Here is a 10,161-nt window from a genome sequence, read left to right on the forward strand (position 1 = left end):
CATGTATGAGTCCCTTGACAACCAGATGCTAAACAGATGTACTGAGGCTACTCAGGAAGTATCAACAAAGACGAATGCCATATCAAGACGTGTCACAACTGTATAATACGTCTTTCTTACATTAGAAACTAACTACTCTTCTGAAAAATATGGAACTGGGTCGAAAGCAAGCAGCTATTTTTTCAGACCCTTTCATTCATTCAAAATGTTAGTTATGTCGACACTTTCAATGGCTTAAGATGGTCAGGAAGAGTGGCTGAGGACTTTGGGGACATACTTAGGATTATTTATGGTCATTGACTTTTTTTGTGTAAGTACGTTAGTGCCCCTGTCACAAATTCAGAACCTTCTCCCTGAACAGTCGCCTCCATGATGACATCTACGTGGTCATGAAGATTGAGTATGGGATGGACTACCTCTTGATTTTTATTTATTCACATTTTCCTCTCTGCCTTTGAAATTGTTTATGGCAATCTACGACATAATATAGTTTTCCGATTTTTTTGCAATTCACGGAATATATTTGCTCATTTTGCAGCTGCTTTGGGCGAGTTACAGTATAGTCGAAAACTTTTCTGTTTGGAAACGGATGAAAATTTATGTCATCCATATAACCACAGCGACATGGCCTCAACGCGGTAATGTGGCAGAATGCATACGTCTACCAAGTAATATGCAAACGTCCCAGGCAGTCACTAAAAGGTGAAACACTGTGTACTTGTGCTGAAAGCCTCGTAACCTTTTACCGTAGGTTAATAGTCGACAAACTCTAATAGATTTTCTGGCTGGATGCCAGTAAGCAAAGACTAATGAAGTCGACTGCAACTGCCTGGAGAACGCCGGGGAGCTGGTCCATTTGGTACACATTACACCTCGCTAAGGACGCTAGGGAGGTGGGAAAAATCGGCCTTTCTACAATTCCGGAAAGGCCTCGTTAGGACAATTTTTACGTCACCGTATAGGGGTCGTGATGTTGCGGAAAGAAGGAAGACCCCCCCCCCCCCCCATTGTCGCTTTAATCAAGATGATTTATGACGAAACCCTTCTTGATAAATAATAATTATCCTGATAAACGCGAAGGATTTAAATGGGTTAAACGGACGACTAAAATATATATGAAAAATTGCCAGAAAAGGTATACCACCATTATCGTTGTCTTGTACAAATAGTAATAATTATTAATAGCTGGAACCAGTCTACGGTACAAGAGAGGCCTTTTTCCATCAGTGACATTTTGGCCTCACAGATATCAGGATGCTATGGAACAGGGTTGATTCTACTTACTAAATTTAAAGAATGACCAGAAAATTGTCTTAAAAAATGAAGTTTGAATGCCTTTAGAACTATTCCTAAAACTGTTTCTTACCTTATCTCAAGAAGACGGAGTCCGAATGCCCGCCACTGTTGCCCAGACATCAGTCTAGATCAGGCTTCTAGTCTTTGTAGTTCTCCTAAAATAACATTTCTTCTCTGCCTTCTAATATCTCCTAACCTCAATGTTGTAGTAGCTGCCTTGCCTCCCTTGTGCCACTACAAAGGCTTGACAAATGAACGTTTCTGCTGACAAGAGCAGATGCACCAAGAAAGGCTTTGTCTACGGGGATTTCATCCTTGACTAAATCCCTTATAAAGAGATAGGCAGAACGGCATGTAACAGCCTCTGAGTCCGTAGGGAACCAACGCTACGTAGGATTAAGACTGTTCATGTACATTTGTAACGAATGACTAGAAGGTGCATATGTACTAGCCATATACTTACCTCCGATGTCTTCATCCTTTATCAGATCAGATAAAGAGGCTTACAAAAGCAAATCATCCAGCTCAGAATAGACCAACACTGCACAGCTATGCTTCTGGCAACTTCCCAATGCTTCTCAGCAACCCAAGGCTTATTTCCCCACACACATACCCGAAATACATTGCATAGCTAGGGCTCGAAATACATTTTTCTGCATACGTGTACTGGTGCTAGTATTATATAATCCATAAGCATATCTTTGTATGGCTGCAGGACAGTATAAAATTGGCCAGGCGGTATGGTTATAGGAGGCCAATATAGACTACCCTTGCTTCAGAGAATCTGCTTGGATATTACTCTAGTGCAGGTAGCATATAGAAAATGTTACCCCAGAATTTAGGACGTGGTACTAATTTTGCTGGGTTTGACTTCTTCTTTTGAGGCAGTGGAATACGAATTTATGATATGTGGGTTCTTTGTTTTCTCGTGATGGGGAAAGTAAGGTAGTATTTTGGACACGATGGTAAATAATTGTTTTCCGATATCGTCATAAATGAAAAGTTAGAGATGAAATGATTTTTGTCTTCCACTGCATCTGAGGAGCAATATGGTGAGATTTCGAGCCCTGCATTAATGACTGCGCAAGGTCACGTTCTGACCTTCAGAGAGACGACAACAAGACGGCGAACAAGATCTCCGCCATTATCTGGGGGTTTACATGGCGTCCTGGCCGGCTCAACCCTTTCGTGGGAAATTGATTTGCGACCGAGAAAAATCCCTCAGAAAGTAGTAAGATAAATACCTCGTCTCCATTTACTCCTAGTGAGAAATGACTTCGAACACAATGAGATCCGGTCTTTTCGTTACAAAAGATTGTGAATCTAACTATGAGTTATTAGTTTAACTATATTTAGTTTTCTCATTAAAGTTTCTTCATCAACTTTCATCTGTGTTGGTACAAGTCATTATGAAAGAAAGACTAAACTTCAACTGCCAACACTAAATGAATAGGAACTTACCCTAAATTTTTGGCTGACTCCATCAACCTTGTTGACACGTGACCGTAGTGGGGGGTTACATGTGCCAGATAACTTGTGTCGCCCCCGTCTCTGTTCAGGGTAGGTCTGCGAGCTATTATATAGACCGCCTACTTCACTACTCTTGCAAAAAAAGTCCGTTTCAGAATCGAGGATTTTAAACCCTTCTAAAGATACTTCCCCAACAATGATTCACTACACTGCACACTTTAACAATACGCAAAGGTTCCGTTTTCCCTTACCTATGTCTTAACGCACGCTTTAGTTGTGCAGTGATTGGGAGTAGGTTGGGAGCAAGATCAGTTGTTGGATGGTGTTCGATGAGGTCGGTATACCAAGCCTGTAGTACGAGCGTTTCGCATTCTGTCAATCTTAAACGTGTCTTCATCTACATGAGTCAGCTAGCGCGTGATCATGTTTTCTAAACCTTATGGTTTGGAAGATGAAGACAAAGAGAAAACTGCAAGGACGATTACGTTATCTGCTACACATCCCCCATGCGCTACCTTTTGTCATCACACGTCTTCTCATAAGCAAGTCCTTGTCAGCAAACAATGCTGCTACCAAAAGCTATCTTTGTTTGTTTGTTCCATTACGATCACCATCAGTGTTACATACATATCACACCATTCTTCCTGAAGACCTTGACATCATATTGTAGGATCACTGAAAGAGAGTAAAGTGTAATTGGAAATTGGATGCCTACGGGGAAACACATTTATCAAAGTGCCGCTGAAAATGGATAAAAAAAGAGCTCGCCTTGCATGGGCACATCCTGTCCACTCCCCTGGGGCAGATTACCCGTGTTACTGATCCGGCGGCAGGGGTAGAATACATTACCTCTTGTTGAAACATTGCTTCTGCACTAACCATCGCTGACTTAAATAGGACTTTTTTTAGTATTAGTTGTCTAGATCATTACGCTCAATGTTATTTGTTTGTGTTTATGTAATTTGTTATGTTTACCTTCACAGATTTCTCGGTTTCTGAATCCACCTGAATCCCCCCTGCTATAAAATTGCAACACTAATCACCATGGTGAGAGACGTCTGGTTCAGGTCATTGGCCTTATTGGTTTGGCGAAGAAGAAGACGAGGAAACAGAGCAAAAACAATATGTTTTTCTTCGGCAAGCAGGTCACTGCTACTGGTAAATTCAGGTCAGGTCACTGACCCGAGTGTCATCTACTGGTAAATTGATAAAAATGAAAAATGAATAGTGTGTGCACGTTGTTCTTTTTTTATATGGCCTGCTTTCTGTGTACGATTCATTCCTTATAAATGATCATAACGATCTATTATATGCTAATCTTAAATAATTCTTTTTAAAAGTAGCTAACACAAGGTGGCCTAATGGTTAGGGTTGTTGACTAAGAAACTGAAGGTTCCTTTACACCTATTTCCTAACTCGACTTTGCGCACGCTTTAAGAAGTGCTTACAGATTGGACTTTGTGCAGTGGTACTTTCAACACCAAGGCCGGACATTATCATTTTGAACGTCTACCAGCAGTCTCCAAGTTACTGTGTCAAATAACGGAAACCAGCTACTTGTGTGTGTGTCCAGACTAGGTCAGGGCTATAGCTCAACCCTGCTCTATTAATAAGAGAAACATTGCTTGGGCCGAACAAAGCCCCGAAAAAAGCTGATGGCAGTGGACATATGTCTTCTAGATTACCACACACACAGTATAGCGGGTACTGTAATCCCCATGTGATCCCTCAGGCAATATACCGAGCTTTCATTTTGACCGGAGGGCCATAGGACATAGATCCTAACATCAGCAACCGCTGATGCAAGCAAGCTGATTAGAGTAAGGTCTTCATTACCAATGTTTCCAACATGGGGGCCATCGGTTACCGTGTCATAAAAATCAATTTCTAATTCCTGAAGCCAGATAGAATCTGCACCACTATATATACGGGATTGACAAAAGCAGTACCTAGCCAGTGGGTTTTTTAAGGTTGTACTTTATAGCAATTTTTCTGGTTGTTCGTCTTATTATAAAGTATAATATATTCAAAAAAGTCAAACTCAGTAGTTTTAGGAGTCAAAAGTAGTTCTTTGTGTGTAATTGCCTGTTTTTATACCAAATGTTTCTTCTGTACTTGCAATTAGCCTTCAGGCATGAATTTTCAATAAAACAATTATTATTAAAGCTTCATCCAGCTAAAGGGTGTCTTAATAAACCGATAAACCAATTATTAAAGCTTTGAGAGAAATCCCTCTCGCTAGTGCTCATGAGTTGGAGATTCACCCTCAAGTAACAACTTCGGAGGGTTGTGTCTTCTCCCAAGGTGGCTGATCCGACCTTTCGGCGCTTCAAACCACCGCACGGTACTTTTTTAGACGCCCCAACGGGTCAGTGACAAATCGTCTTCTCACTTCCTCGTTCCCACGGGGGATCCAGGTTCACTGGGGTGCCAATTATTTCCCTTCAAAACCGCTGACGAATCTAAGAAGCCGCTCCAGGCTACCTGTAAGTTTTCGCAACCTACAAAAGGGACAGATAGACATAAATAAGCAATGTAACCTTCTCAGAACACAGAGGACTGACAAAGACGTATCATCGTCGGACTGGATTCTATTCATCAACAAGATTCCTAAAGTTGATGCCTTTGTGTGGTATACGCGCACGTTGACCTAGTAGTGTCAATTCAGCATTATACGCACTGCATTTTCTTTTCTTTGAGGCTATCACGTATCCCATATCGCACGAACTGGTGATTGGACCATGGTGATAGATTACGAACCCTTGGTATCTATTGTAGCCTATATTCAGATGTAGGGGTTTGGATATTTGTGTCCAGAGTAATTTGCCACACTGGTTGAGGATTCACAAGCCGACAATTGGGCTCTTAGAACAAGAATGGACCGTCGGTTTTCAGTGTTCCTTTGTAACGTTTTGTTTAAACGTTCTTATACTTAGCCTATGTAAGTACAATAGTAGTTTTTGATGCCCCTGACAGCTCCGTTCGGTTAAAACTTAATCTATCATTGTGTATTATTTATTTGATAAGTTAACTACTGGTTGATTGACGTCCTTATCAGTGGTTGTTTTATCTACAATTTCATGTAGACGATTTATATATATATATATATATATATATATATATATATATATATATATATACGAGTATTTGCTAATTTGATTTGATTTTAATTTTGCAATCATACATAGTTTGCAACTAGTAGAATACTATGTATGATTGTAACTCCGAAGTACGAAATACAATCTTATCGATTTTCCTTTGCCATAGGGATACAGGCCAAACTGCAATATCAGCTATAACCGTAAGGGGCTCTGCCATCCTACAACAACGATCCACTCAAACACTCTGTGCGTGCGTAGTAGAGTGGTGGGCGACCCTGCCTCTGGACTAAGAGGTTGGGAGTTCGAATCCTGGCTGTTGTCGCTCACCCGACATACACGCTACTAGAAACTTTTAAGGTAGTCGCAGTCTTTAGGACGAGACATTAAACCGTGGTTCGCTGTTCATCGTGCTTGTCGATAAGAGCTAGGGGAATTTCCCCGGTACAATGAACCTGTAAATACTGTACATAGCGTCTATCTTCTCTGTTACGACCAGTGGGGTAGCTCTTAAGCGAGCTAAAACTGGTTCGAGATCACTTTTACTCCACTCCTGTTCAGTAGGTGCGAATATAGGCTTTCAATTTGGGACCTCGGTACAAGAAGGACCGGTTTGCATTTTTCAGACCGCTGCAATGGACATTTCTTTACTTGTCGACGTGCAGGTTTAAGGCACTTTTATATAGACATCGGTGACTATGGCTTACTCAATACCGGCTACCGTCAATGAAAGACCCGGCTTGTAGAGCAGAAACAAGGTGGCAAGGTGGTCTTCTGGTGAAGGTTGTTAAATCTACAGGTTCTGGGTTCGAATCCCTAGCAGAACCCCAATGGAGTGCCCTTGAAAAAAAAACACTGTAGTCATAATATTTTCTCACTCGACGGTGCAAATGAGTACTTAGCTTTGGTTAGGGACGTCCTCTCGGACGTAAAGATGGAGGTCCAGTGTTTGGTGAGAGCCACACGCCAAGCATGTTTAAGATCCCACCGCACTTATCGAAACTAAGTGCGGGTCCTTATCCCCATATGAGTAGTTCAAACCGTACAGTCCGGTTTTACACAGCTTGTGCTTACTGTACAAAACTGGCGTGTCACGCTTAAAGGCGGTTTACTGGTTATGTCAACAAACAACAAATAATCAACAAATGTCAATTGCACATGTTCTGTCCATTTCCACTTCGGATAATGGTTTCCATACATTGTTGCAAGAATTCCTCATTTGATAGTGTTTGGCCAGAAGATACGGAAAATTCTTCGTAAGCTTGTAGCTTTTAGTACTTTTAGACTCGGCAGCCAAATAATAGTTTCTTTTATACCAACATTTCATGACTAGAAATGGTGACGGCACACTCAAGTTATATCAACTTATTTTATGCCGTCACGAACGCAAATAGAGGACAAATGCAGAACAGGACAATAGTCATTTTCACTTGAGTTAAGTGAGGAAAGTTGTGTAAAGTGCCTTTCCCAATGGCACAAGATCGGTGGCATGTCAGGACTCGAACCCGGGACCTCTTGGTTCCGAGTCGAGCACTCTGCCGCTACGCCACACGGCCCCATAAAATAGGTTTGGTGACCAGGCTCAGCTCAAATCGACCTGCTGACTGCTTTTCAAACCGTTCTGCTGGTCGTTCTGAAGAAATGAGCAAGAATGGAATAATAACATATTCACACGTACCATCCCCTGCTGTGCCGTATCTAGGTTATACCAACTCTACACAAGTACGCTTTTCCTACATTGAGCCTGAAAATGAATCCCCGTGTCTTTCAGCAACAAAGGAAAAAGACCTACATATTGTCTCTTTATTGACATATTAAGTAATGGAATTATATTAGACTCATAGTAAAGAAAGGACTGTGACTTTAAATGTCTGACTTTTGGCCACTTCAAAGGAGGCCGGTCTTTGGGGATGGGACACGTGGCATTAACCTCATTCTGGTCCACTAAGGCAAGGGTCAACGTACGGCCCAATCGTCTCACCGCTTTGAACGAAGTCAGTCTCACCTTTTCTTGACCCTGTAAATCAAAAAAGAGAACCACGTGGCAGTAACCGGAGTTTAATCACCTTAAGCCGAGGGTCGACGGTCTTCTGTCTTGACCTCCGCTAAGGAAGCAGGTTTCACCTTTTCTTGACCCGGTAGAGCAAGACTTTGACCTGATTTCAGGAAATAAGGAACTACATCCAGCACGAGCATCATTCATTGGATCTTTGTCTTACTTAGAGGCTGGACACATACGTTGTACAATCGTCGAACGTAAATTATTGAATGCATTCTTGATATATGTATATATACAAATGTATGTATATATATTCTGACGAAAAGTAATGGATGCTACTTGAAATGTCTCACAGTTTTCAAAATTTATCAATGAGTAACAGTTCCTTGTGCATACAGTCTTGTCTCACGTAGCTTTAACTGTCTGTTCAAACCGGTGTGTTATACGGTCTTTTATGGTAAGGTAATTTTCCGATTATGCTGAAGGGTGGGATCACATTCGTAGTACGATTGGTTTGATGTCGTACACTCAAGCAGACTGTGACAGAACCAAGAATACAAAAATAGCCTTTCCATAACAAGACAGCTACATTTTGCATAGAACGTCGTCTATCCTTCCTCCTATCGGAAGATAAAAGGTAGTCCCGTAGCATTTTTGAAGCCATAGTGGTCGATTCACTGTGTCTAGGGCACAGTATTGGAAGGTTTTGCCGAAGTCAGCTAAAATGGAGTGAGGAAAGTCGCGTGTCTTCCCAAGGACGCAACTTCTAGCCAGGAACCGAACCCGTGGCCTAGGGCGCGGTGGTATTTTTTTTTCGGTGCCCACGCTTACCGAAAAAAATACCACCGCGCCCTACAAGTGTGCGAAGCTATTTTTATGGGTTCACCACACCACGAAGTGGTGGTGAACCCATATTGCTTTTTCTGATGTTTCTTCTTCTTCTCCTTCTCCTCCTGCCATTTCTTTAAATGGATTCAGCTTCTTCATTTTGGGGCCTAAGGACCTGAAATTTGGTATGGAGGTACAGTAGGCAAATACCCCTAGGCGTTTTTTTAATTTTTGTGATACAGGCTTTTAGAATGGTTTTATTTGAGTTTTTTGGCTGTGTTATAGCAAATGTATTACTGAGTTAGTGTGCAGTGTTACCACATTTGGGCATGAGTCATCACAATGGAATGCAGGGCATCAACCAATAGGCATGCAGCTTTCCTCTATTCTCCTTGCTGATTGGCTGTTGGAATTTAACAGGCTTAACTTAATTAATACCTGCACAGAGCCATTCCATACTGACAGTAGGTCTGTATTCAAGTGTTTTGGTAGTTTTTTTTTAAGCTTTCCTGCTCCAGCATTGGAATATATGCGGGGCATGAACGCTTCTTTTTTCTTGAAAATCAACAGTTTGCATTATGCAATTAAAAATCCTAACCAATAATGTAGGGAATAGCTATCCAACTGTTGTAGTCTTAGTTGTATGTTACTTCATACTATAGTTATATCAATGTAAAGCATTGTTTTCCCTTGTGTTTCTCATTCTTTCCCTGCCATGTCGTAAAATGTGGTGAAGCCATTGCTGTATTTGCTCCAAAGCAAATGTCGGCCTTTCTAGTTTAAAAGCCCTTTTTGGTCGCCGACTTGTTTGGGAGCGAAACCGTCTCTCCCCGGAAAAATTCTCTCGGCGGCAAAATCGTCCCTCCGCGGCATAACTCGCGTCGCTCACCGAAAAAAAAATAACGCCGCGCCCTACAAGTCTGCGAATGATGTTAGGTCCTGTGAACTTATGAACACTCGCCTTATGAACTTGGCCTATCGGTCAATGCCTCTATCAGAAGAAGGATAGAAAAAACATACTCTCCAAACAGAGGTTGGTGGGGAAGACTGTGGCCTTTCCATCATATGCCATGTTTCTGTCACTGTTATCAACCAAGTAGCGGAAAGTAGCGACAGAAATCTGGGTATATGGTAGAAAGGTCACAATCTTCCCCAACAACCTCTGCTTGGAGAGTAAGAAAACGGTTTGACCCTTTCCTTGTGTTCTGCATAAACTTATGACTGTATAACTTTGGAATTCAAACCACCTGGGGATGGCAACAACATAGTTCTCCCATGAAGTGTTGTAAAAAAACTCTACATTGTATTTCTGCCGATAAGATAAGATGTTTTGTCTGTAGCTATTTTTAGGGTTGCCAGGTTATCTGTCTTCATCAGCAAAACACGAACCGTGTGTTCCATCACGTTTGCATGACGTCATTCCTGGTGTTTTTCCACGCCAGATTTTACCCAGACGTGCGTAATTGGACC

The sequence above is a fragment of the Branchiostoma belcheri genome, unplaced genomic scaffold (assembly GCF_001625305.1).
Source record: "Branchiostoma belcheri isolate BF01 breed outbred unplaced genomic scaffold, Haploidv18h27 scaffold6, whole genome shotgun sequence".
Classification (NCBI taxonomy): Eukaryota; Metazoa; Chordata; class Leptocardii; order Amphioxiformes; family Branchiostomatidae; genus Branchiostoma; species Branchiostoma belcheri.